Source organism: Dasypus novemcinctus, chromosome 15 (genome assembly GCF_030445035.2).
Source record: "Dasypus novemcinctus isolate mDasNov1 chromosome 15, mDasNov1.1.hap2, whole genome shotgun sequence".
Taxonomy (NCBI): Eukaryota; Metazoa; Chordata; class Mammalia; order Cingulata; family Dasypodidae; genus Dasypus; species Dasypus novemcinctus.
Genome location: NC_080687.1, coordinates 52,733,284 through 52,756,783, shown reverse-complemented (window position 1 = coordinate 52,756,783; position 23,500 = coordinate 52,733,284). Strand labels below are relative to the sequence as shown.

Sequence of the window (23,500 nt, the reverse complement as noted above, 5' to 3'; positions counted from 1 at the left end):
TTGCAAGATTTATCCTTTAAAGTTTTTCAATATGAGCATCTAATAAAATAGCTATCAGTTGTTTTATATTAATCATGAAAAACTTTCTTTAACCATGGTTTAAAAAAGGAAATATCAAACATGTGACATGTTTCAGTTTCCTTATGTTATTATCTACCAAGATTCATAATGTTGTTTATATAAGAACACCAGAAACAACTTTTCTGTTTTAACTGCTATTCCTTCTACTTAGAGCACTACCTGACAAATAGTTGAAATACCTCCCACAACAGGGTGATAAATGAAAGAGAAACTTCTTATCATATCAATGACTTTAAAGGATCATTTTAAATAAAAGTACATTTGTGAAATTTTAGTCCATTGTAAGACTTTATTTCCTAGAGCATATGAAGTGGGAGAGAAGTATTACTATGAATTATGTTGTACATAATACATCAAATAATCAAGCTCTAATTTAATACAAGTCAGAAAACTCTTCAAAAGAGAATTATTACCCTGGAAATTATAATTAGGTTGTATTCAATTATCACATAGCTTTTTTGTTTAAAATTCAAAGAAATCCTTAAATGTAACATGTACTTTGGTATAATACTTAACAAATCCAGGGTTGCCTTAGCATTAAAGGATAGTAACTCCATAATTTTCCTAATAATTTTTTGACAAGTCTCTGGCTAATTTTGCCTCTTTCCACAATTTTCTTCTCTGCTTATGCACCTAGACATGTATCCATTGTGTAAGACAATTATTATAAGTAGCTGGTAGTAATTCCCCTAACTGAAGGACTAAAGGGATTGGGAAAGAGATATATTCTTTCTACATGTCCAGGGTCTCAGAATCAAAAAGTGAAAGAGAAAATTGATACTTGCACTCCTGCTAGTATTTGTGCTGTCTCAAACACATACATACATTTAAAAAATGAATTTGGCACCTGCATTTGTTTCCTAGGGCTACCATAAATAAGTAATGCAAACTGGGTGACTTAAACAGCAGAAATTCATTTTCTCACAGTTCTAGAGGCTAGAAGTCTGAAATCAAGGGGTCATCAGAATACATGGTCTCTCTGAAGACTCTAGGGGAGTAATCTTTCCTTACCTCTTCCTAGCTTCTGGTGATGGCTGGCAATTCTTTCAAGGTTTGTAGCTATAATCTCATCTTCCTTTGCATGGTCTTCTCCTCTGAGAATCTTTACCTCTGTATCTCTTCATAAGGTCAGAAGTCATAGTGGATTAGGCTTCCAATCTACACTAATATGATATCATTTTAATTTACCTAATTTAATTTGTAATGAGTCTATTTCCAAATAAGGTCACATTGTGAGGTACTGGGAGTTAGGACTTTAACATATCTTTTTACAGGTTCTCAATTCATAACAACACCTAAATGTTCCTTGGCACTGACTGGATGCTCAATCAACTTTTTTTATTCCTTCCTAAGTATAAATGTGGCTCCATCTATAATCTCTACAAAGAACGAATATTATTATACTTGAAAATTAAGTAGTGAAAGTCACAAGATCTAGAGTCAATACTGATTAAACAGTAACCATTGTAGCTAGATTAACTGGGAGAACGCTTATATTAGTTAGCTTTTGCTATATAACAAACCATTCAAATTTAGTGGCTTAAAACAACATCATTTATTTAGTTCACAATTATGCAGATCAGCAAGTGGGCTAGAACTGGCTGAGTAATGCTTCTGTTGGTCTCACTTCTGATTCTGTTATCAGTAGCCTGTCAACAAAGGATCATATTAGGAGATTTGGTTGACTGTTAGCGGGGGAGACAGGAGCAACTGCGCCAGGGGCAGTCCTGCAGGCTGGCCTGGACTTGCTTATATGGCAGCTCAAAGTTGCAAAAGTATTAGACTTAATATTATTCTAGCAATGGAAAAATGTGTATCATCGATAAAGTGATACAATTGGTCACCGGGGAGAGGAAAGTATAGGTGTAACATGGGGCATATTTAGGTACATTGGAATTATACCGCATGATATTGCAATGATGGATACAGGTTATTATACATTTTGTAAAAACCTATAAAATTGTGCAGTGCATAGTGTAAACTATAAACTATAGTTCATGCTTAGTAGCAATGCTTCAATATGTTTTCATCAATTCTAGCAAATATACTACACAAAAGAAAAATATTGTTAATGGGGCAAAGGGTGTTTGTATGGGGGTATTTAGGAAACACCTATATTTTTTATGTAACATTTATGTATCTAAAATGTCTTTAAAAATAGAAATTTTTTTAAAAGTTGCAAGAGAATCTAAACCAGTTAAGCCTCAGTGCACAAACATTTTTTAAAAACCAGCTTGTGCTATGTTCACTATTTTTTCCCATTAGTCAAAGCAAGTCACATGACCAAGACCAGAGTCAGTTTGCAAGGAATCATTCAATGAAGAATACAGGAAAACAAGAAAAAGGTAAGAATTGTTACTGCAACAATATATCGGTGGGAAATGAGAAATGGCATGGTATAAATGGTGGTGTTTATTTTAAATTTAAAGTCTAAGTATGAAGTGTTTTTTGTTTTGTTTTCTACTAAAGGGGCATTAATACTCCCCCTTTATCAATAGAACCCTGAACTCTTGGAGAGAACATGACTTCCCAAGAGTCTCTAAAAACTGAGTTTTTAGGAGAGAGAAGCAGAAAATTGTTACTGACTTTTTGGAATGAAAAATAAGAACCAGGAAGAAAATAAACAAAATGTTTGAGTAGACTGGGTATGTTCAATCAGAGACCTCTTCTAGTACCAATTAGGTTGTTGACATTTCTAGCCACTCTTCCTATTTAGTCCCATCTGTTTTACAAAACAATATCTCTCTGACTCCTGAACATAATGTCCTCCAGTAGCTTTTCATTAAAATGATTAAAAAGGAAAATGCATGAATGATTATTTTAAAATACATTGTTTAGATGATAAAATGAAATACAAATAAATGTCCATGGGAGATATTAATTCTGTGTGGTAGGAAACAGAGAAACTTTTTGGATGAAAAGAGACATCCTGAATTTTAAAAAACAGGTGGATTAGGGTGAGCAGATATGATTTAGGGGAGAATAGTCTCAGCACAAGAACAGTTAAGCTAAGGTGAGAAGTAGAGAAGTCCATGATATATTGAGGATAGTTCTGAGCAAAGGAGGTGAGTAATGAGACTGAAGTTAGGTTAGAGTTTTCAAAAGGAGCAGTCTGTTTTTACAAGAAAAGTTAGAGAAAGACAGTGTAAATGATAGTTTTGAAGTGAAACATAAAAATGTAAGTGCTGCAAAATACTGTATAATTGGTCTATTATGAACTAAATATATTATGAAAACTCATGAAATTAATAGTTAGAATATAGGCAACCAGAAAATAGAATGAGGGTAGAGAACGGAAAGATGATGGTAAATCTGTGCAAACTGATTAAAATGTTGTTTGTAAATCTTTGGACATGAATGGAATTGGTGAGAGCACATCACGGTGTTTGTGACTAGTGGAGCTATTACATGGGTATGACAGTGGTTGAAAGGGAAACTCTAAGGACATGTATATTACTAGAAGGAAAGCTAAAAAACGTATCATGGGACTATATAATATAGTGAAGCCCCATATAAAATACGAATAAGGGTGATATTACATATATAAAACTTTTTACAAAATGTAAAAACATTTCATTAGAGAGATTGAAACAGAACAGCAGCTATGTACAGCAGGGGAAACAGATTGAAAGGTGTTAAATTTAGTTGGTTGATTTTTGCCTTTTAGTATTATTATAATTATTCCTGGAATAATGAAAATGCTCTAAAATTGATTGAAGTGATGAATGCACAACTATGTGATTATACTGAATACTGTTGATTATATACTTTGGATCAATTTATGCTTAATTAATATGTATCAATAAAATTGAATTGTTAAAACAACAACAAATAATGCAAGTGCTGGTTAGTGCTACTCCAAGTGTCCAGTGGACTAGTGTCCATCCATCAGAATGCTACCATTCTTCAATAAGGACAGAAATTGAGAAGAAACATTTAGAAACTTTTTTTAGTCCTTTGACAGGGTACCATAATGTCTTTTAAGTCTAATGATAATAAAAATGATGTTAGTATTTTGTAAGTCTTTTTTAAAAAATTTCATATTCTGTTAATTTTAATTTAAAAAACGTATTGGTCCACAATGGTTTGCGGGGGTCCTTTAAAAAAAAAAAAAAGAAAACACACACACACACATAGTTTAAGAAGCACTGTTGTGGACCACAGTAAGGGACTATCAAGTAGCAGCACACGGCAAATGAAGATGTGTATAAGTGACAAGGCAAAATAAGGCTAGATAAATGTCCGTGAATGACTGGGCAGGGTTTTCAATTATTCGCTGTAGGGGTGGAGGGTGGGGGAGAGGTTATTGTCAGCTTCTGCAGTTCCCACTGCATCCTTTAGTTGTCATCCTCCTCCACTGTCGCTGCTGGAGGTTGTCCCTGGAAGCTGAGTACACTGACAACATCGCTGAAGGGGACATGCTCTGAAAATGACAACCTTAATTGCAAAATTCTGGAAATGCTCCCAGCAGCAGCTATCACACTGTCCTTCATCTGACTGAATTCCTCAGCTTTGAAATCGCTTTTCCCCTGACTTTCATGACATCAGTTTCTCTTATTCTTTCCTGTAAGATATACCTTTGTTCTCTTCTGTGCTGACCCTCTTTCTAAAAACTACCTTTACATAATCTTATGGGTTGAATTGTGTCCCCCAAAAAGATATATTGAAGTCCTAATGCTCAGTATCTCAGAATGTGGCCATATTTTGGAAATAGACTTATGAACAGAATTAGGTAAGTTAAAATGAGGTCAAACCACTCAGTTGTTGGTACTTTGTTATGGCTGCCTTAAGGAAATAAGACAATGTTTTTCTCTTAAAATTTTAGCCATTCAACCAACTGGTTATAAATCTATTTGTTTTTTTCTTTATGGATCTCATTGAAAATCTGAGAAAATGGTATATGAACACAATTTTAAAAATGCACATGCACACATGCACTTAAAATTTTACTTTAAATTTATTTTATTGCATTAGTCTACCATACATGTATTTTTCCATATATATTATATATATATATATTGTTTTCTCATTTTAGTTTTTAATGAATAAGGTGCCAAATAATAATACACCATTATAAAAATCACTTTTAGATCATTAAAGATAACCTCCTTTACAAGGGCAAGGTGTTTATATGAGAATTGATAAAGATAGTAATTCTGTCCACATTAGATGTATGTATACAAGGTGTTGATTTTTCAGAGGAAAAATAAGATATTCATATTTGTAAACAGTAGTAAAGAAGCTACTTTATCCCTTGGAATGTCAGGTAAGAGTTCTGAGATTTGAGTTGGAAATTTTTAGAACCAGTCTTGCTCAGCACTTTTGCAGCCAGCTTCTACCTTGAGAAGAATATGTGAATTGAATGAGTGAATTCAACCTAAAGGCCACATCTTAAGATGCCATCTATGAGGCAACTGTATCATTGAGGAAGTATAATATCATCATTCTGTAAAGAAACACTGCAGTCATGCTGAAATTGAGACACTAATAGGTCATCTCTGCAGTGATGATTACTGTCCTCTGGCTGTGTGGTACAGTTCTCTATAGTGTCTTCATGGGTCATGAGGAGCACTGGGGCTAAAGGAACAACCAGAGGTTTTCTACCCATCTGGCAAGTGAGAGCTGCATGACATAAACCCTTGAGAATTTTTTGAAAAATTCCTGAGGTGGGAGGAAATGCACAACATTCGCAAGTAGATGCTGGACCAGCTGCTAATAAGGAAATTAAGGAGATTGAAAGGAGTATTGGAAAAATGAAATGAATATGACTGTTCATATTTTAAGTTTTAATTTATAACTCTCCTTGTCTTTTTTTTTAAAAGATTTATTTTATTTCTTTTTTCCTACCCCCTTGTTGTTTTCCATTTGCTGTGCCTGTTTGTTGTGTGAGAGGGAGGTGCCTACTAGCTTGGGTCACCTCCACTGCCTGCTCTGTTGTGTCTTTCACTGTGTTTTCCTCTGTGTGTCTCTTGTTGCATCATCTTGTTGTGTCAACTCACCACACCAGTCCATAGCATCAGCTAGCTGACTTGCTCTTGTTCTTTAGGAGGCACCAGGAACTGCACCTGAACTCCCATGTGATAGGCAGGAGCTCAATCACTTAAGCCACGTCTACTCCCCACATCTTCTTATTTTTGAATGGAAAATTAATAACCAGTTGACAAAAGAAGTTCCTGAAAGTTGAATTTGACAAGTAAAATTATGACAATCTTGCTTAAAATACTTTCAATGAGATTGTTGATAGTTAATCAAAAGAAAAGTTAAATGTCAGTATGTATTTTAGTTTATTCAATAAAATCTCATTTTTATCAACACCTCTGAAAATACTGGTTTACGAACATATTAGGAAGTAAATTTAAGCAGAGCGATCTCTTACATTTCACTTTGCAATGTGAGCTTAGAATTATTTGCAGAATCAGCAAAACTCTTCACTTTATCCTCAAGTCACTTGCGGGGCCATCTTGGCAAAGTCTAGATTTTTTCTATAATAACTCCAAATTTTGATTTTAATGTAACTTAAACACAAAATAAAAGGACAACCTTTTTAGGTTGTCTGCAATTTTCTGTCTACCAAAGAAATTTATAAGACTATATCATTTGTAACTTGAGTGTATATGTAAACATTTCTGTCATATCAGAAAGTTGATGTGGTTTCTCTAATTCCATCTTCCAGCATGGCATTTTGGTGAAAAGAGCTCATAGTTTATGAATATCATACAAATTCCTGAATCCAGAGAATTAAATAAGGGACAAATTTTTTAAATCATCAAAATATCTTTAATTCTGGGGTCTCACACAAGATTTACTGAAGCAGAAGCTGGTGGTAAAACCCAACTGTCTGTTTTAATAAACTCTCTGTTCTTTTCTACTGCATACTAAAATATGACTTATTGTTCCAAATAAACCCTCTTCTAACTCAACCTAACCATACAAGAACTCCTTCTGATCAAGTTGTTCTAAAGAGGTTTCTTTTTCCTCTAAAAATAAAAGATAATACTTCTACATGATTGTTATTCAAGTTCTTTAAAACTTTTACTCAATAACCTAGGTCATTTCTGTATGGAGATAAAAATGTCACTTTCTTCCCCCACTTTGTAAAATACAGCATCCATGATAAAGGAAAATAATCCAAAATTTGTCTCTGATGAAGCTGATACATTCACAGTAGAAACCAAGACATTTTTTAGTGGAATTAATTGAGATTTTATGACAATATATACAAATATTGCAAACTATGATTCTAATGATGTATGGTGCTACTTTCTTCCTCAAAGCTACAGAATCAGATATGTTAAGAAATATTAAAGATGAACATCTAAGTACAAAATATTATATTTATATTTCTTTAGAAGATGTACTTCTCAAGGAAAATTTTGAATCACCTTTTAAATTAGTAAAATAATGTGAAAATTCATGTAGCTCACAAGCTTCCTCTCCCCATTCCCCAATTTCCTGTAAGCCTATCATCCAGTCTCTAGCTCTCAGACAGCTTGGTTTGCTTATTTCATATCAGAGAGGTCAAGTAGTATTTGTCCTTCAAAACCTGACTTGCTTCACTCAACGTAAGGTCCTCAAGATTACATCCATGTTATCCCCTGTGTTTGTACTGTATTCCTTCTTATGGCTGAGTAGTATTTCATTGTATGGATATATCAGATTTTGTTTATCCATTCATCTGTTGATGGGCATTTGGGTTGATTCCAACTTTTGGCAATAGTGAATAATGCTGATATGAACATTGGTGTGCATATATCGGTTTGTGTCCCTCTTTTCAGTTCTTCTGGGTATATACCATGCAGTGGAATTGCTCGGTCATATGGTAAATCTATAGCTAGTTTTTTGAGAAACTGCCAAACTGTCCTCCAGAATGGCTGGATCCTTCTGCATTCCCACCACAGTGGATGAGAGTTCCCATTCCTCTACATCTTCTCCAACACTTGTAGTCCTCTGTTTTTTTTGATAGCCACCAGTTTTATGGGAGTAAGATGGTATTTCATTGTAGATTTGATTTGCATTTCCCTAATAGCTGTGATTTCAAGCATCTTTTTTTGTGCTTTTTAGCCATTTGTATTTCTTCTTTGGAGAAGTGTCTGTTCAAATCTCTTGTCCACTTTTTAAATGGGTTGGTTGTCTTTTTATTTTTGAGATATAAGATTTCTTTATATATGCAGGATATTAGTCTCCTATCAGATATATGTTTACCGAATATTTTCTCCCATTGGGTAGGATGTCTTTTCACTTTCTTGACAAACTCCTTTATAGATACAACCCCAGGTACTGAGGTTGAGCTCCTGAGGGCTACAGAGATACAAAGGTTATATGGTCATGGCAGATGGCTCAGTAGTCCAGTGCCTTGTCAGTGGGCCCTACTTTAGAATTTATGTTCCTGAATGTGATGGAGTTGGACTCAGATGTGACCTTTCTTCACATTTCTCTTCTGTCACTTTTGCTGAACCTGTGGTTGGTGCTGGGCATGGTGTATATTCAGGAGACTTGAATATCTGGACTGTCCATGTGCCAGCTGGGCCCTGAGCCTCAGCAGAGTTGCGATTCCTACTCTCTGGTTTGCTGGCTTACTCAGATCAGCTAACAGGGAGGTAAAGATGGTCAACCACCACACCAGGGAACCGAGAGCGCCTACAACTCCAAGCAAAGAATTGTATCCATCGACCATGTGAGATCTAAGCTCCCTCTCGTTATAGAGGTGGAGTGGACATCACCATCTCAGGGTTCATAGGATGGAACCCTGATTAGATTAGATTAGAGTGGACTTGCTGGTATTCTACTATAGATCTATTGAGACTAATAGTGGAAGAAACTGTAGCATTGATGTGGAGAAAGTGGCCATGGTATTTGCTGAGGGCAGAGAGAGGGAAGAAGAGATGTGATGTGGGGACATTTTCAGGACTTGGAGTTGTCCTAAATAATATAGCAGGGATAGATGCTGGACATTATATATCCTGCCATAACCCACTGAATGTAATTGGGGAGAGTATAAACTACAATGTAAACTATTATCCATGTGGTGCAGCAGTGCTCCAAAATATATTCACCAAATGCAATGAGTGTGCCACAATGATGAAAGAGGTTGTTGATGTGGGAGCACTGGGGGTATGAGGTGTGGGGTATATGGGAACCTCATATTTTTTATTGTAACATTTTTTGTGATCTATCTTCAAAAAATACAATTTTTAAAAAAGCCACTAAAAGAAAAAAAGGAAAAAAAAGAAAATTCATGCAATCATAAAACCCAAGAACTGGCCACAAAGGAATGATAACATTATTGCCCAGTTCATGTTGAAGGGAAAAGATTTGCAGTCTACTTTCTCATAACTGATTTCAGAATACCAAAGGAAACATCATTTTTGAGGTGTGGGTGGTAGGCTGTCATATGTCAAATGGCATTGCTTCAATAATATTTCTTTCTGCCAAGCCACAATTTGACTCAGCCAATTTCAGGACATAGAGCTGTATCAGATTCTGCAAATTCATGATTATAATTTTTGTTTGACTGTGTGATAAGCAAATAATGATATGCTTTAAGTCAAGGGTTGGGGCAAACCCAAGATTTGATTTGTGTCCTGTCTTTTTCACATTGAGCCTATTTTACACATGCATTTTTAGATTATGAAGTGCTCTTTTAGTTTTGTTGGTTCTTTGCTTACATTGCTAAATCCCCAGTCTAAAAGAATTATTACACATTTTCTATAGCACTTTGTTTTGCAATTTAAGTACATTCAAAAGATGAACGAATTCTGTTGTCCTTCCTTCCCTCCTTCTCCTTCCATCCCTCCCTCCCTCTCTCCCTTCCTTCCTTTCTATCTCTTTTTATTCTTTTAAATATGTTTACTGTAAAAAGAAAGATAAGTCCATAATCAAAATAACATTTAATTCAGTGGGAAAATATTCAGAAGTATCACTTGGATAAGCAGTAAACACTGTACTTGGACTTGTAGCATATCATCTCATATCATCTTAATTTGTTTGGAGAGAAAGGATCACTTAAAATAGAGGTTAAGAGTTTTCAAATAATAAGGAGGGATCAATGAAGAGGAAAGAATGCATATAAAGTATATGAAGTCTATTCATGCATCATAAGGCCACTCCTGTAGAGGCCGACCTCTACAGGGTCCTATGTATCCTCTTAGAGTTTTCTTAACAACCTCTTCAGTTTTCGTCGATTGACTCACAGTTTAATATCAACACCAAATATTATGTGAGAACTTTAACCTTGAACTGGGTTTCAAAATAGCTAAAGTCCACCTAATCTCTTCTCCTCAGTGGATATCCTAATGATACCTTATTGTTAATGTGCTGAAACTAGAGCTCATTCAATTTTCCTCAAAAATTCTCTTTGACTTTATTGCCTATTTCATTGAATAGTAACTCCATGTACCTGGTTATCCATGCAGGATTTGTACAAGTTATTCTTGACCTCTTCATCTGATCAAGTACCAAATAATTTTAATGATAAATTTTAAACATCTCCAAAATCTATCCATATTTCCTTTTCTCAAAACCAATGACTCACATCAATTTCCTTTCTAAATTTCAGAATTTTCTAACAGTCTTCTTAGAGTTCAGTTCTTTATTCTTTAACACTATGCTATATTTAGACCTCAGAATTATTTTAATAATAGGCTAAATTTTGTCAATGAACTCTTTTCTGAAAGCCTTTATTAAGAAGATGCAAACCAAACGTCCCACCCTGGGTACCCAGGACCTACCAATAAAGAACTCCTGCTCACTTTCACTTTCTCTGTTCATACTTTATTGAAGGCAAAGCAATAGCTATGTGTGTGTTTAGAATGAAAAATGTTGGTCCATTCTGTAAATGTGTGCAAGCACTGTAAGTTAATATAATCACATACTAAAATGAAGTCAATCTTCTTTCCACCAATATCAGGTACATAAGATTCACTATCCAAAAGTAGTGTGTAAACTCCAAAGGTCAACATCTTGAGTTTGAATCACACGTATGTTTGAGTCGAGGCAAATTATTTAACTTTCTAAGTCTTAGTTTTCTCAGTTTTAAAACAGAGGTAATAATAGCATCCATCTCATTGGGGTGAGGGGGGATGAGAATTAGATGAGGTATTGTATGTAAAGTTGTGAAAGTCCCTGGCACACATTTTGAACTGAATAAATGTAGCTTATTATTCAAACAATAGTACTTGGCATTTATTGCCATGTGTGATTTTACCAGCTTCGTATTTTAATAATTATTCTCCATCTCAATTGTCTCACCAAATTGTATTCATTCCCTACTCTGTTCCATGCATTATATTAGACACTGGACTGCTAAAATGACACAAAACCTCATCCCTCAAGATGATCACATTTTAAATAATTGCTATTAAATAGGAGCATCTGTGCAGCAGCAAGTGGGAACCAGTGTCTCCACGGATGCAGGAAGCCAGAGGAACAGCCAGCACTTCTGTCTGACTTTGTTTGAAAGAGAATTTTGCCTATATGGACTGCTTTACCCACTGGAAAAAAGAGAGATGACTAAAATGTGCTTTGAAGTATGTGGTTTGGATGAATTCCAACTTGCTTCACATTGTACCATGATGAGATAATTGAAAATGAATCAGAACCATACTATGTGTTATCCAATTGGTTTGCTATTTGATCACCTTGCATAAAGTTCTGCTTTTCCTTGGATCATCACAGTACATTTTAAGAGTTTTCCAGAAAGAACCTTCTGCACTGTCCACCTAAGGATTCATTTGAAGCTCACTTTATGTCTTCTGTGAAAGAGGCATAAAAGTGAAGTAATCAATGAAATGCAGAAAAAAGATCATAAGCACCTCTGGATGGGATTACAAAATGACAGATTTGACTAGTTTTTGGCTATCAATCAGAAACTCATGGAATAGCCTGCAAAAGAAAATGGATTTCATTACATCCCTTTTAGAATATATCAGACAACTGAACGAAATTTCATTCAGAAGTTTTTTCATCCTATGGGTGCAGATGGGCAGGTGTATACAGTAGATCTCAAAAAAAGTTTGTCCTTCAGCAATTTCTCCTGAAGATTAAAAAAAAAAAAAAAGTATCAAGTAATGATTCATAGAATTGAGCTGATGATGGAAACATTTCTACAGTTGATGAGTGAGCATCTGAGCTATCCAGATAATTTTCTTCATATTAGTATCATCATACAACCAACAGGCAAACTATTTCCCTAAATGGAATCACCCTTAAACAGGATGTTCTGGAGAATGTCACCCTTATTATGCGTCACTCAGGTTTGGTGGAAGCAATCTGACCAGAAATGTTTCTCTACTGCAATCCCAACAGGAAAAATGCTCCATGCCAGATAGGGGCAGTTGGGCTAGTCTTACTTTGCGTCACCACTGCTGTCCTCCATTGCCGTCATTAAAACCTGGCTGCAACATGAAAAACTTTACAGGTCCACTGAAAGTCTTAAGTTTTATCATAAAATAGAATGAGGGTGAAAACTTTGACCTAAGAAGAAAATGGAAATATGAGCTACTTGATTTGTATTTCTGATAAACAAATAAACGGGGGTATTTCCTAAGGTAACCATGGTTGAACTTTAGCTGGAGAGAAAGGAAACATTGGTTTAATTTTCAAAAGAATTAGATTTAACCAAGCCGAAGAGAACTTCTCTTGCCAATAACTTGTAGTAATTTTTTTGAAAGATCAAATTACAGTAAACCCATATTTCCTTAATGAAAATTTCCTGTTTACAGTCTGTCTATTGGTAAACAAACAATATTTATAATTTTGCTAATGAACAATGGGAAATTTTAAAATAAGGCTTCTAAGTATTTTATCATTTAATAACATAAAATTACTAGTGTACACATATAAAGTTATAAAGTGCCATTACAGTAATTAGTTAATATTGTCATTGTCTCTAATCATCAAATAATTCTGAAAGTAGATTTTACATACTTTTAATGTCAGTGGGAGAGTGGAAAGTGGAAATTTGACCTAAACCCTGCCTGCCTGAAAACTTCTTGTCTATTCACCACACTGTCTTGAACTCATATTGGCTACCATTTGCTGATTATCTGTAGAGGGTCATGTAGTCTGATAACAGTTTATGCATGTTATCTCAAATCATCACAACTTCTTTAAACTTAACACAGTGTCAATTTTTAACCTAGAGAAGGAATGGTATTAATTACTGATGTAAAAAGCATCAAAACTATATCCTGAAATGATAAGAAAAACAGAAAATTATCTGTGTAAGGTAAAACTGGATTTTGTCTTTGGGACAAGATAGATTAAGTTTGCAATTTGGTAATATGGGATAAAGAATATATTTGTTCTTTTGCCTAGAAATGATGCAATAAGAGATCAAGTTTGGAACGATCACTTGAATATAGTTTGAAAATGCACATTGATTAAAAGCCTAATTAAATCTACTTATAAATAATGTTAAATATTTTGTTTTATTTAATTCATGCAAGATCTTCTTGAATAGAATCAACAAAGAACTATGATTAAGAAGAATTACTACTTGAAACGTTAAAACAAAATGAGATGTCACAATGAAGAAATGGAAACTGCATTGAATAGAATGATGATAGAGAGTGATAGAAATGCTTTTGATATTAGAGAATTTTGGTGCAAACTATTGCAAGACGCTTTTGGATAGTGGCGATTATGTATAAAATATTATGACTGAATTTGTAGAATGTAATTTAAAATAAGGGATATAATGTAGTCAGTAGATTATTTTGTACCTCTTAACTCATTCCTAACAACTAAAGTCAGATATTTCTTTTAATAGGCATAAGGATCATAACAGTAACCTAATTTTTCCACTCATCTTTTCAATACTTTGTTTGTATTTATACTCATTAGGCTCAGTTGATTTCTCCCCCTTTTAGAGGAAACACTAAGATTGACTGACCAGATAAAAAAGCAGTTACTGCTTTGATACCAAGTCAAGATATCATTGGAATTTGCCCCACCACTTCAAGGAGCTTAGTAGAAGGAAATAAGACCTGACTGGACTTTGATAATGTGCAGCACATTATAGAATGCAAAAAGGGAATTAAACACAATAATAATAATTCTCATCACATTTGACATTTTTTTTTCAGTGACACTTCCTTAGATCATTGCAAAGATGATAATTTTTCCAATATTTCCTCTTTCTATGATATTTTGTCCCTTCTAGAGGACAGATTTCTAGATAGCTCTGTCTCTGAAAAGAGAGAAAAAAATTCTCAAAGGTTGGTGGGGGGTTGGTGGTGCAATTTTCTGATCTTTTTGCATGAAGTACAGATGAATTATCCTTCAAATGACTTCTGTGATTAGAGAGAATAAATTAGCATTATGCACCAGGCTTTCAGATACTCCATTTTCCTGTCATTATGGCATGCTAAGCTTAACATTTCTAATTATATAGATCTATAACTTTTATCTGGGCTCTTATCCTTTACTGAAAGAAACTAGCTTTTCCAATCTTAGCTAGTGACAAAAAAATAAATTTTCCTAATCTAATTCTAAATTAGTTTAATTGAAAACCCATTGAATTGTATTGAATAAAATATTCCATTCATCCAGGTCATCACTGAATGAAGCGATTTCTTGCATGTAGACTATGATTTTTTTAACTTTAAAATTTCCTTTATATACATACTCCTCCTCAGGCCAGGAATGCTTACTTCCTTTACTTGTTTTAATCTTTTTAATTCAATTTCATCTTTGATTAAATGTTGTAAATTAACCTAAGACAATTTTTTCATGAATAACTCTTGGTTTCTTTCATTGGTAGCTAATCAAGTTGTTTGAAGTGAATGCAATTTATTATACTCCCACAACTCATTAACAATGTGTACTGAAAACAGGCCTGAGACCAAATTCCACTGTATATACAAACATTTATTAGATAAACAGGTATTAAGAGGCACAATATTTCATAAAACTTGTGCTCTAAATAAATGAAATTCCAACTCTGGTGTTTCAGGTGTCTGACCACAGTGTTCATGAAATCTCTAATGGAGGCAAATCTGTGATCATAATTATTGGTACTGGCAAACCAACATTATCCAATTCGATGGGAGCACTCAGGACACTCAGGACCTTCAAGGGATCTAGCTTTAGCCTTTCCCATATTGGCCTCCCTAAATTATTATGCTTTTTCATTCAAGGTTGGGATTTGTCACTGAAATATTTTAGTCATTTTGCATATATTGTCATTAATTTTATCAAAGAGAAAGACAATTTCTAACATTTGTTGTACTGCTTAAAGATATACTAAATTTTACCAGTCAACTAACTCTGAATTCGGGCAAAGACTGGCCTTAAAGTGTCATTTAAAATACCTTTTATACCTTTCATATAAGACTGTAAAATTACAAAAGAAAATATCAACAACAGATTCATGCAAAGAAGTTTATTTTACATTTTAAAAGTGTGAAAATGCACTTTTGTTATATTTCTTCATGCATCTTCAATGCTATTTTCAACGATATTTTCCTGTACCTTCAGTCTTTGTATTGTTCAAATACTGCCCATATCATTTAATAGCTTGCCATGAATTACTCTGCTTTTGTAACCTTTTTAGTGAAAAACTGGCACTGTTTCTACATTTCAGTTCTAAGTTGCTTGGTCCCTTGCTTCGACATCTGCTTTTTGCCCACTTTTCCTTTCTGATATTGTCAGCAAGACAGCAAGGCTAAAATGGAAAAACACGTAGTTCATATTCACACTCCTTTTCCTTGAATCTGGCACATTTCCAGCCATCTACTCCCTTGTTGCAGCTCACAGCAATTCAATCTTACTCTACATGAAGAAAGTAAAATTTCCATTTTAATTTAGAGAATATAAGATTATATATAAGAAGCAATATACGATTAAAAAAAGAGAGATACTTAATCCAATAAAAAGGCTGATAATGTACAAAGTAAATAAGATAAACCATACCTTATTCCATAGTAATCTATACCTTATTCCAAAACGAGGCCATACCATAAATATCACTTCTCCATTGGGAAATAATTTTTCCTTCCCAGAAGAAAAAAACAAATACGTGATGCATGGTTGACAAGCACCTAATAACATATAGTTACTTACTGCCAATAAGTCCATGTAAGGAAGTCTCTCACAATCACAGCTCAAAATTCTATGTGCTATAAAATTGAAGAGTTTTTTAGAGAGCTTCTTAAGAATACAGAGTTGTGATGTTTAAATATATGTAGGCAATTTCCATTTCTGGCAAGTTCTTCAATTACCTACTTGATCATTCTGCATTCAAAAATACATAGCAATTCCTCAGGAGTATTTGGTAATAAATTGCTAAATTCAAATCAAGAAAATATAATTTAAAATATTCTGCTCCTCTCTCATTTCTTAATTTTGCAGTTTAAACTGATATGGTTCTATGTTTGTCTGTCTGTAAACTAATACTACTCTTTTTTTACCAAGCATTTGTTTTTGTACCATTTCTGTTATCTAAAAGAGCACTTAATCTTCCTTTCTTCTTTAGTGTTATTGATGAGTCAAAATCGGAGCCTCTTAAATGATTTTTTAAATATTCCTTATACCTTTTCTTTTCCTTAGAAAAGATTATTCTGACAGCAACTTTATGGCTTATTTTTTAATTTCATGTTTAATGTTTCCTTCTCCCTCAGAATATGCTTAAAATGACCACATAGATTTCAATTCTTAATGCTCAAGTAGAGGAGAAGACTAATGATTGCAAATGGGCCAACGATAATTTTCCTTGCTCAGTTAATCCTCTCAACAGCTACACCTAGATGAAGTTCTAGAACTAGTTGGTCAATTTTCCCTTCCTGACTTCTTGGCTTGATACAGGACACTCACCTGTACTTTGTACAAAAGAGGAAAAATCCATAAAATTAGAATACTTATTACCAAGAACAGAGGCATATCCATATCTTATATGCACAGAGTTCTTGTCCTTGGGGGGTAAGAAAATGACTCATCTCAAGAATTTTGACTCATTGTACTCCCTTTCCTGCCAATAATAATATAAAGAGGGAATTGACATCTTAATTTTTAGTTCTGTGTATTTGACTATAGTTATTTATAATAGTTTACTACTCCAAACCATTAGAAAAGCAAATAATTAAAGAGTCATCCTCATGATATCAGCAGATGAGAATATCACTTAAGGAGCATGGGTATGCAGACAGCAGATCTCTAAAAATTGCCATGGGAAGGGAGATTTCTGGGCCTGTCACCCAGGTAAATCTGTGAGTCTCTTAACTTGAAGGGAAGAGGAGAAACCACTCAGTCCCTATTCTAAGAAGTTTGCACTAAGATTACCTTCTATTTTTGTGTGTAATATTTTATATAATCTATATGTCTTTAAAAAAATTAAAAATATATTTTAAAAAAGACTTACTAGAGCTGGAGGTGGATCCTTCTAATTCATTTTCTATAAGGAATATGTAGTGTTTGAATTTTATCCTCTTCTTTTTTTTTTTTTTACAAACGTATTTTGGACAAGTGAGAAGGGATGCTCTTACTGAAGAGAAATAGGCTATATGCTGTGTTCTTAAAGTATGAACTACTTTTAGGTCGAAAGAGGGCTTTGGCTCTATACAACCAACATACTTTATCCACTGTTATGTCTATGTGTGTACATTTTAATTTCGACTTGTATGAAGCTTTTAAATTTGTATGTTCCCTTTTTAAATACATCCATCTTTCTTAGTGATGATTGGATTTTAGCTGTTTTCCTAATAAATCTCTCTATATTTCGGAGGTGAAAGTAAAAAACGTAACAATCCATGTATCTGACAGGTAAATAAGGAACATTTTTGCAGACAACTTCAATCACCCACATTAATAAATGTTTAATTTATATTGTTTTAAAATATGAGTGATATGGTTGTTTAATTCTGAAAAAGGCATACATTTGCACATATACCTATTAATTTTTTGTTTGATGGATATATTTGGTATCTGTTGTTGCATAACAAATTACTCCTAAATTGAGCAGCTTGAAATAATAAGCATTTATTATCTCTCACAATTTCTGAAGATTGGAAATTGGGGGTGGCTTAGCTGAGTAGTTCTGGCACAGGGTATCATGAAATTACAGTCTAACTATGAACCGGTGCTGCAGTCATCTCTCAGCTGGACTGAGAATGGAGAACCTGCTCAGTGAGCTTACTCAGATGGCTGTTGGCAGTCTTGATTCCTCAGTGATGACTGACCAGAAACTTCAGTTCCACCCCATGTGGGCCTCACCTCACAATATGGTAACTTGATTTCTTCAGAATAGAGGCATAGGAGAGAGAGAAAATTCCCAAGATGGGCTCAATAATCTTTTATAACCGAATCTCAGCAGTAACCTGCCAATTAATACATGGCAGATATGCTAATTGTGACACTGACCAACTGCCTACAATTGGTGGATGACTGTAAAGAGTGAATACCAGGATGTAGAGATCATGAGGGCATCTTGAAGGCTGGTTTCCACGGATTTATATCTAAATATTTTTATTTACTTTTGAAATTAGATAATTTATACTTATGAGAAAAATTAATATAAACTTTGTGTATACATAATTAAACAATTATTATAAATGGATTAGAACCACTTGTAAAATTAAAACATGTTCAGTGGTAATAAAATCAATTATTTAGCATGTAAATAAATTTTTAAAGATTTTTATTGGAATATAAATACTAATCAATATAATTACTAAACAATAAGATAGCTTTTTAAAAAAAATTCTAAATCTGTTTTATGAAATAGAAATTAAGTCACTTCTTTGAAATCTTTAAAATGTGGTGATATGAATTACATATTTTGCCCATGTATTCTACATGACTCATATTCTTTCAATCAAAAGCAAATTCAATTTATAAACTGAGGATTAGCACGAAGTCTAGCATTTATACTCCAAGACACAAAATTAGCAAGGTTATAAATAAGCAGACACCCAGACAAAACATGCATGCAGATGTCTGAAAAAATCAAGGATGATAAAGATGTAACAATTTAAGAATTAGAAGGTAAATGATGAAAATAAAATAATGGGATTCTGTTACTTCAGATATAAGAGGGGATCATTACAGATTTTCCTCAGGGAATGGCACCAGGTGAAGATCAAGTTAATTAGTACAGTCATGGGGATTGCCTCACTACAGAAGGAACATGGAACATAAGACTCCTGCCCTTTTATGGAGCCAGGTGACTGGAAGAGTGTCAGGGAGAAATACTAGAAGTGGGGAAGTATTAAATCCTTAAAGAATGGAGAAAAATGCCTCTAAGTCCCTCCTCCTCCAAATAAGAAGTTCTCAGCAAAGTCACAGGAGGAAGATCTCAGCCAAGGACCACTAACAATGAGGCCTCTGAATGGAGGTGCCTGACCTCAGCAGGCAGATAGGCCTAACTGCAGACCTGGGGGACCAGAGCCCTTCAACAACTTCAGTGCACTGGCTACATATGAAGTCGGATGTAGGACTGCAGCTTTGCCCATGATACCTTCCAGGTAAAGCCTTTTTAATTGCCTACAGTAGGGACAGATAGATCATACACAGGAGTTGACTCCTGAATGAGGGTCATTATTCAAGAATTAAGGCAAAGTATGAAAATTACAAAGGTTCCTTGGGAGTATAAAAAGTATTCTTGTCTTCTGCAGTTGAAAGGCAGGAGGGTCATGAACTGGATTTCAATAAACTCTGGAAAAGTTAAATTCTAAATGCTTAAGTATTTTATTTATCCAGATTAGGGAGCTGATAGAGAAAGAAGGGGATTCTGAAACTTGAAATGGGAACATACGAGTTGATGTTATCAAGAATTTGGAAAACCCTGTATTCCCTAAACACCTAGACCTGAAGAAGTGACCCAATTTTCCCTTTTGAAGATTAATATTCCTCTTCTTCTTAAAGATAATACAGAATCAACTGCCTTGAAGGCAATTGGTGGTCCTCTTTGGAAGTATAGTCACCTTTTCTTATCATCAACAGAGCAATTACTAAGATCAAATCTCAATATAATAGTGCCAGAGAAGTGCTGGGTCTTTTAAGAGAGGAAAGACACAATCACAACAAACTGAAAGCTAGAGGATCTAGCCAACATGAACTGATAGGAACTGGGAAAGTGTGTAGAGGTTAAGATCCTGAAAGATGGAACATGATGGTTGGGATGTAAATTTGGATAAGGGAGAGATAATTGATATGGAATCACTTTCTCTTAAAACAGGATTTAATTTTCTGAAAACTCTTAAGATATATGCTAATACATTGCTAATTTGACTCTCAGAAGTTTGAAAAGAGCAGTGGCCCACTTTTACATGAAGTAGAAATTCAAGAAATGCCATGGAAAACTACGGAAGTAGGAATAAAATAATCTGAGATAACTGATATGCTAGAGTGGATATATCAGAAAAGTCAGAAAAGCCACTAGCAAACTATATTGTGTAGGAGGGGATAAAGGACACATTTTCAACCAGAGTGATGTAATAAAGACTATTCTTTTCAGAGGGGAAACAGAAATTTTGAGAAGTTCAATGTTGAATCTCCTCTAATACCTATGGTCTATAGTAGGCACTATAGAAACTGACTTTCTGATGGTAAGGTAGATGGTAAGATCCCAACATATTAGATGCCAGATGGTGGTGTATCATCACTGAGAATAGCAAGATCAGAGTGGCAGTCAGTGGGGACAGACTTGCAGAAAATTATGGAAATGGTTACTAGAATTGGGACATCATAGGGACAACCAATAATACTATTGTTTGATCTATATAACCAAAGTAACAAATGATAGTTGATCTGTAGGTAGAGAATAGCTGTCCCCCAAAAAAGAAATTACCTATTCTTAGACTCTGGATGTGAGCCAGTTTTCAAACCTACTAAAGCACTGACTGGCAGGAAGCCTTATTTTAAAGAAGGAAGAATCCTGTAACAACAAAAAAATATATACAAAGTTATGATTCATCATATCCTTCCACAAAAAGACTTAAGAACATTTTACTTGGGTAAAAATATTCTAAATAAAAGGAAATTGACATATTTTAAGAATTGTTGGATACAAAGACCAATCTGATACTGATACCTGTGGACACAAAAGGTCATCATGCCATCTATGGTAGTTTGAAGCTTTTATGAACCCCAGAACATCATGTCTTCAGAGATAATCCATTCCTATTAACCTGTAGTAAGTGGGACCTTTTGATTTGATTACTTCAGTAGGGTGTGACCCAGTTTGGGTCTTAATCCTTTTTACTAAAGTCCTTTTTAAACAGAATGAATAGGAGAGAGAGATAGAGAGAAATCCAAGAAGCACAGAAAGAAAGTCATATGAGGAGAGAAAAAGTCAGAAGAAGTCAGCAGCTGAAAGCAAAGAAACCTGGGAGAGAAGGTAGAGACCAGCAGATGCCTCCATATGCCTTGCCATATGATAAAGGAGTCTAGTAACACCAGCAGCTGGTCTCTGGGGGAGAAAAGCATCAACCAATAATGCTTTGATTTAAACATTTTTCTCAGCCTTGAAACTGTGACCATACAACCTAATAAATTCCCTTTGTAAAAGTCAATCAGTTTTGGTATACTGCATTTTGGCAGCCTAGCAAAGTGAAATGGCACCTCAATAAAATAGAGGGCATATTATAAAAATAATAAATTGACCACAAGCCCAGTTCCAAGTTTATGTTTACACTTTGTCTATGGACCTATTCAATAGTTATTTCACTAGCAACAAATATCACATTGGAATGGAGATACATAATATTTGACAGAACTCCCACATTTGTTCCTTTGCCCATTGGGTAAGAGCTATCATACTGAAGAGGCTAAGCAGAATCATTGGAATCTGTCCAATTCCCAGCTAGGCTTATACACACAAAAAATAAAAGTCATCCTAGTACAGAGATTAGTGTCACTCTTAAATTAGTAAAATGAAAGTGAAGATCCATATTTAATCCAACTTCTACAAAAGAATCATCCATCTGGCACTTGGAAATATCAGGCAGCTTCCAGAGGATTATAATGTATTACTGCAAAATTAAGCAGATATAACCCCAAATGCAGCTGCAGTAGAAGACAGGGTGCTTTTCTTAGTGAGTGAATAAGGCCTTGGGTAAATGTATACAGTCATAGACTGGGAAAAGGCATTCTTTTCCATCCTTATCATGGAGGACCAGAAACAATTTTGTATTTACAACTTTTCCCTAGAGCTATGTTAAATTGCACTCTCTGTATCACAATGTTTGATAGAACCTAGATCTCCGGGACTTTCCACAGAGATGTACATTGGTTCATAATAATAGTACTACCATGTTAAAGAGAACAGAAGGGTAAGAATTGTATGGGTATGTGAAGGAATTTTAATGCACATGCACTTTAGAAGGTGGGAGATAAACACTAAAGATTCAAGGGCTTGCCATACTGGTGAAGATTTTAAGGATATAGTCATTACAGGGCATGCAAAGTTTTTATCACCAAAATAAAGCATAACTCATTGCATTTCACACTTTCAACTACTTAGAAAGAAACACAACCACTAATAGGCATCTTAAGGATCTAAATCATCATATACCACATATGACATACTGCTCTGACCTTTTTACCAAATGTCATGGAAGGTTAAAGGCTCTGAGTTGATCCTAGAGAAGGAAAAGACTCTGCAACAGATCTAGGCCATGGTGCAAGCAGCCCTGTTGCTTGGTCCTTATGACCCAGGAAACCTCATAGTATTCAAAGCATTGTAGGGATAAACAGTGAGGGATGGAAGATGGGGCAATTCGCAATAGCAGAATCACATTATAGACCTTTAGAGTACTGGAGGAAACCCATATCATCTACATAAGAAAAAATTATACACTATTTGAAAAATAACACTAGCATGCTACTAGGCCTTGGTAGAGTCAGAGTGGCTGGCTGTGGAATATCACAGTGTTATACTGCCAGAACTGCCCGTCATGGGCTGACACTATAGGTCATTAACTCAGACAGACCCAGCAACAATCCATCACAAAAAAGGAACTGATATACTTGTGAGCTCTCAATCAGTGACAAAAGATGAAATTATGTTGTCTGAGCAGGTGACCCAAACTCACGTCTAGTCATCTCTCAGCTTCGCCCTCAGCATGTGGACACATTACCACGGGGACCATTTACCGCCCTTTGCAGAATCTGATGACTCAGAGAAATAGAATGAGTATTTGAAGATACCACTGAAGCACCTACTTGAAGTTGATTCCTCTAAGAGTAGAGTGCTATTCTCCTTGATGTAGCAAATATTCTAAATCAATGATCATTACAGTGCTGTGTCCACAAGATGATGGATGTATGAGTCTGAACACCTAAGTTTCAAGTTGGAGTGGTCTTTACTTACCAGCATATCTGTGAATCATTTGGGGAATGTGTGCTTTCTGTCTCCAGTTCTGTTCAACTAGAAGTCCTGCTTCCATGAAGGGAAAATCTTCTACCAGGAGACACAGTAAGAGAC

General features: G+C 34.7%; 1 long non-coding RNA gene and 1 pseudogene across 2 annotated transcripts in view; both read left to right on the top strand.

The window, feature by feature from the left end:
- LOC111767268 (uncharacterized) overlaps window positions 1-23,500 on the top strand; it is a 131,723-nt gene that overhangs the window by 6,510 nt on the left and 101,713 nt on the right. For both annotated transcript variants that reach the window (XR_009180627.2, XR_009180628.2), the window contains one exon: window positions 2,347-2,426. This is a non-coding gene — a long non-coding RNA (uncharacterized lncRNA). The remainder of the gene's footprint in view (window positions 1-2,346; window positions 2,427-23,500) is intronic.
- LOC111767269 (autophagy protein 5 pseudogene) lies at window positions 11,415-13,011 on the top strand (annotated as a pseudogene).